The following is a 6484-nucleotide window of genomic DNA, read 5'->3' on the forward strand; positions in this document are numbered from 1 at the left end:
AGGTTCATCCATGTAACTACTTTGTTTGCTCTTTGCTATCTAACATTTCACTGTGTGAGCATACCACATTTTATTAATCCACTCTACTTTTGATGGACATTGGAGTATTCAGAGTTTGAGGCTATTACAAACAGGGCTATTGTGAACATCCTTGTGCCTGTTTCCTGCTACAAACGTGCATGAGCATATTTAGGATCTAACCTATGAGTGGAATTGTATCAAAGAGTGCATGCATTCCACTGTGTAGTTGATTATATTCTACTTGTAATTGACTATGTTAGAGGTCACGTTTCGTCTTTTCAAATATGGATATTCAAATGCTTTATTACAATTTATTGAAGAATTTGCCCTTTCCCCAAATCTAGGTCATATGTAGATGTGTGTCTGTTTCTATGTTTCTGGGGGGTTTGGGCTGGGGCTTCAGTGGAGAATAAGCCGAATTTCTGACCTGATGGAGCTCCCCAACTATAGTGGGGACTACATGCCAGCTCTCACATGTCTATCATTTACTGCTTTCACCAGAGAAAAAGAAATAGAAAAGAGGAAGTCTTCGCAAAAACTCTAGATGTAAGGAGCAAAGTAAGGGGTAGAAAAGAGGGGTTAGTGGAAGAGAAACGAAGATTCATAATACCTTATTCCAATTCCAGTTTTGCAGAACGTTAGGTATTATCTAACAGCAGTTTTCAAACTGGCACACACAGAGGGTCCATTGTTAAGATCTCTTTGCTGAAATACTTCTTTACAAATTTTTTTTTTTTTTTAATTTCAGGGGTGCCTGCCTGGCTCAATCTGTTGGGTGTCTGACTTCAGCTCAGGTCATGATCTTGCAGTTCATGGCTTTGAGCCCTGCATTGGGCTCTGTGCTGACAGCTCAGAGCCTGGAGCCTGTGTCTCCCCCTCTCTCTTCCCCTCCCTTGCTCATGCTCTGTCTCTCTGTCTCAATCTCTCAAAAATGAATAAACATTAAAAAAAAACCTTAACAAAAAAAGAATTATTTCAGCTGATAACTAAAATGATTTTTAGAACAAAAATGCTATTTTTTGTAGTTTAATTATAGGGTTTTGCACAGGAGTAAATGATACTTTTAAATAACTTAATATATAGTATATTTAAATTTTATTTCTTTAAAAAAGTATCTGGCAGTGACCTAAATCTACATGGAGGGCAGGAGAGGACAAAATATTTTATAACATTTGGCACCATTATATCATCATTATTCAAGGCAATTGAGGAGCTAAATACAAGATAGGAATGAATCTGAACTTCTCCAATTCAGTATTAACATATTTTAAAATAAACCTAAAAAAAAAAATGGAACAGGGAAAAGTGGAATCATTTTAAGCCTTGTGCTCACTTTTTTGGAAATAACAATTCTTCATCAAAATGTTTAATAGACAAGTGCCTCCCAATCATTCTTCTGTAAGGATGCTTCATTCATGCACATGTGCCTTTATTCAGCTAACAGCTACTGGAAAATCCACTTGGTGCCAAGTACAACGTTAACTACAAAGATGAATAACACACATGTCCTCTCTGCAAGAAGCTCAAAGGTAATTATAGTCCAGTGGGGTGAGTGTAATGATAGAGGGAGACAGAGAAGACAGGTATCTAACAGGGCAGGCCAGGGCAAACAGGGTGGGCTTCTGGAGGAGGTGGCAGCTGGACTGAATACAGATCTTCCTCAACTTACAATGCAGTTACAGTCCCATAAACCCATCATCATAAGTTGAAAATATCATAAGTCAATATTTAATGCTTTACATATCGTAAATGCATTTAACATGCCTAACCGACCAGACATCATAGCTTAGCCTAGCGCACCTTAAATGTGCTCAGAACACTTACACAAGCCTGTAGTTGGGCAAAATCATTTAACACAAAGCGTTGACTGTTTCATATGATTTACTGAATACACTACTGAGAGTGAAAAACAGTGTGGTTACATGGAAGCAGAATGGTTGTAATTTGTATGGGTTGCTGGCCCTTGTGATGGTATGGCTGACTGGGAGCTGCGGCCTGCTGCTACCCAGCATCATGAAAGAGGATTGCAATGGATTGTGCCAGCCTGGGAAAAGATCAAAATTCAAAGTGTGGTGTTTACTGAATGCATATCACTTTTGTACCATCGTAAAGCTTTTAAGTCAGGGACTTCTGTATTAATGGTTGAATCGACATATGTATGATTTGAACTAGCATTAAACAAATACACATGGTGAGCATTAGAAACTTCAAGCCATTTGGTGTTGGCAGAACATCACGTGTGAGGTGAAGCAGTCAAGCAGTGAGCCTAGGCAGGCAGGCAGACAGCAGCTCAGAGACACTTGTCTGCTCTGTTAATAACAACTTACATCTAATGAGTGCTCACTCTGTGCCAGACGCTGTCCTCAGCCTTTTATTTTGTCTCATTTAATCCATCCACTGCTCTATCTTATGAGGTAATTACCACTTTATCATCCCCATTTTACAGATGAGGAAACTGAGGTCCAGTTTGGTTAAGTAGTGCCTAAGTTCTCCCGGCAAGCGGAGCCGGGATGTGAACACATGCGGTTATCCTCTAGACTCCATGCTCTTACCTCCTTACACCGTGCCTCAGTGGCAGTGGGGATTTACTAAAGATGCATTTTTCTGCAGAGAAGCAAAATGATTAAATTACATGCCAGTTCTCTGGATACAAATGAAACATTTTAATAACCCCACAGACTAAAAATTAACTTAAAAGGAGCTAAAACAGGCAGAGCTGTCAGTGCTCAACGAGCTGCTCTCATCAAACAGAACTGAAAACAGAACAGAACTGAAAACCATGTCAGGAGGATCACTGACTGGCTGGTAACAAATTCTCCCAAGTGAGATTAGTCAGCAGAGAAAATCTGCCAACCTGCCCCGGAAATGGCTTTCAAACGTGTTACTTACTGATAGGGCTGCTTTGATCTCAGCTAAATGCTAAGGGTGTCTCCTTATTTACAGATTTAGAACGCAGCCCTTCGTGGCTGACTATGAACTCTATCTAACCCAGGAAAGAGCAGTGGGTCGACCCAGAAAAGTGCCGGGCTCTAAAATGATGCTTTTTTGTGCCTGTTAAGGAATATTGAGAACAGAAAGGAGGAGAGTAAAGAATTTGTCTATTTCTCCACGGTAATCTAGGGCAGAGAACACCCAGGTCAGTTCATTCATTCACTTATTTATTCATTCATTCATTGAGCAAATAGTTATTAGCTTCCTAATTTGTTCAAGCACGGTGATGGTAGGTGCTGAGGATACGATAGTGAGCAAAATCAGACAAATTCCTCAAGGAGTTTGCAGTCTAGTGAGGAAACAGGACACCAAAGAATCATTAACAAATAAATGTGCGATTATAACTACAGCGAATGTTTTGAAGAAGTAGCTGGTAAAGAAGGAAAATCTCCTTCTCAGAGGCAGGAAAGCCTTTCCTAAGGCAGTGAGGATTAAGCTGAGATCTGAAAGGGAAGTAGGAAAAGATAATAGTGGCAGCATCACAGATGTGGGAGCTTCCTGGGAAAAAGCCCTGAGGCAGGAAGAAACCTGCCTGGTCAAGGAATGGAAGGTGTCAAGTTTGAGACCAGGCTTAGCCCTGCTAAGCCTGAGAGAACAAAGAGGGATTTGCTTTTTTGTATGCCAAGAACAAAGGTGGGTCAGTAAAATGTTTTAAGTGTGTTGGGGAATGTGTGACATGATTACATCTACTTATTCCAAAAAAATCCCTACTGAAGGGAAATTGGATTGGAAGGAGGCAAGAGTTTACTTGGTCCTTTTCTTCCTGCATTTATTTTTAAAAAAATTTTGTTTTTCAACGTTTATTTATTTTTGGGACAGAGAGAGACAGAGCATGAACGGGGGAGGGGCAGAGAGAGAGGGAGACACAGAATCGGAAACAGGCTCCAGGCTCCGAGCCATCAGCCCAGAGCCTGACGCGGCGCTCGAACTCACGGACCGCGAGATCGTGACCTGGCTGAAGTCGGACGCTTAACCGACTGCGCCACCCAGGCGCCCCTCTTCCTGCATTTAAAGAACATTTATCGTGTACATATCGACACTGTCCAATAGAAATGCAACAGAAGCCACATTTATTGTTTTGAATTTTCTAAAATTCACAGTAAAGACAGTAAAAAACAGTAATAGTGAGATTAATTTTAATATATTTGATTTTGCCTAAAATATCTATAATAATACTATCTCAACATGTAAAAAACTTTTTTTAAATGTTTCTTTATTTTTGAGAGAGAGACAGAGTGAGAGCAGGGGAGGGGCAGAGAGAGAGGGAGACACAGAATCTGAAGCAGGCTCCACGCTCTGAGCTGTCAGCACAGAACCCGGTGCGGGACTTGAACTCATGACTGCGAGATCATGACCTGAGCCGAAGTCGGATGCTTAACTGACTGAGTCACCCAGGCATCCCCATCTCAGCATGTAAAAATATAAAAAATTACTAGTGAAATACCTTATGTTCTCTTTTTCATACTAGTTTTTGAAATCTGCTGTGTAGTTCACACATCCCAATTCAGAAATGAAATTTTCATTAGAAATACATCTGTATTTAGATTTCATAAACTTTACAGTTGAAAAAAATAGGTTTGCAGACCCAAGTTGTTCCAAACATAGTTAAAAGTTTTCCAATAACTGAATCAACTACCAGGTTTTAAATTAAAAATAAGTAAAATGAAAAATTCAGTTCCTCAATCACAGTAGCCACAGTTCAAGCACTCAACAGCTGTATGTCTAGTCCCACATATTGGACAGAGCAGAAGGAACTTTTCCCTCACTGCCGAAAGTTGTATTTGGAAAGTACGTGGTATCTGCTGGTGAGGCCCTGGGCATTCATTACTATCCTTTTAGGTCTTGGGAAAGACCTAACCTTTCAAAGGTGTTGATCATACTCACCTACAACAAACAGCCCCACTATTTCTTTTTCTTAAGGCCAAACATATTCAGCAGGCTGTTGGTACCATTCTGGTTTCACAAGTAGATTTTCCCACTGGGAAGAAAATAAAATAACCTGCTGAAATAAATATCCAGTCTGCTTGGCTGTTAGATTGCTCTCTGAATCCTTGCCCTAGGATTCCTCAGAGTGAAGTCAGCATCAAAGTCCTAGCACCTTTGTGAGGCCTTATACAAACTACAGCTCCTCACACTTCATGCCTGGTGGCACCTGTCGGTGAAGAGCAAATGTTGATTTTCAGGTCTAATAATTAGGAAATTACAAAATTACAAAATTCAGCAAGCCATGGGGCCAGTAGGTCTCCTGCCTGCTCTTCTTCCTCTGGGGTCCCCAGTCACAGAGGGAGCTCCCACCAGAAGAATGTGTAATTGAGGTGTCTGGCCCAGCAGGTCCCCCACTGCCAGTCTGCCAGGTGCCACCCCTCTTCACAGAGTTGTCTCCCCACCCCCCAACTCCCTCTCTTCTTTATTCCCATTTTGGTTCTAAACTGAGCAGGGAGATTTCTTTCTCTGTCACTCCAAAAATTTTTGCAAATTTCTATGGAAACTAATTTTGTCCTTGCAACTGTGGGCAATGCATATCATTCACAACCTCCCTTATTTTGCCAGGAATTCCTCCCACCCCAATCCCATCTGACACTTTAACACAACAGATGTGAAAGAGCTCAATTCTATTCACTTTCCCATCAGAAATGTGAGCTCTTTGGAAGCAGGGACCAAATGTTATCTTCTTGCGTTATTAAAAAAAAAAATCCTTAAAATTCTCTACATGGCTTCTCATCCATTTTATTTAGTTACATAGGAGTTTGTTACTTTTTGTGTAATAATGGGTGATATCAACTGGGCATTTACTAAATGCCAAGCACTTTACACAGATTCTTCCATTTAATTCTTATATCCATTCTAGAGGGTAGATATTATTATTTACATTATTTTACAGATCAGGAAACTGAGGCTCAGAGAGGTTAAATAACTTATTTAAGATCACACATCCAGTAAGAGGCAGTCAAGCCAGGAGTTAGATGCAGTCGTAATCTAGAGTTCTGGTGTGTGACATTGTTTTCCCAGGACGTTTTGCTACTGTATCCTATTATTAAATCTTGATGAGCTTATGCTTGGTCTAAGAGAGAAATGTTAGGCTCTGCCAAACACTCTTTGTGCCCCTTTGCAGCAATAGAGCCCTGTAGGCAGCTAAGAATGACTCAGATTTGACCTACAGACATCAAGCCGGAGGGCAGCAATCTGGAGCAAAGGGCTGCCTGGTCTCCTGCATGACTCATAATCTAGGAGTTCAGTCTGGGCGTGCCTATCAGTTCTCCCACCTGCTACACTCTCCAATGCTCCACCCCTGACTTTTGGCAGGAGAAAGCTTCAGCCCAATGGGAAGACAGGCTGTCTTCTCGGGGAAGGCAGTTCTCCCATTCCACAAAGGGCAAAACTGGTACCTAGAAGGGCAAGTTACACTCAAGGACACAGGATGAGTTAGTCCCCGTTCAGTTATTGACTGAATTAACTCATTGAACATAGTAAT

Source organism: Puma concolor, chromosome D2, assembly GCF_028749965.1.
Source record: "Puma concolor isolate L17-30 chromosome D2, mPumCon1.1.hap2, whole genome shotgun sequence".
Taxonomy (NCBI): Eukaryota; Metazoa; Chordata; class Mammalia; order Carnivora; family Felidae; genus Puma; species Puma concolor.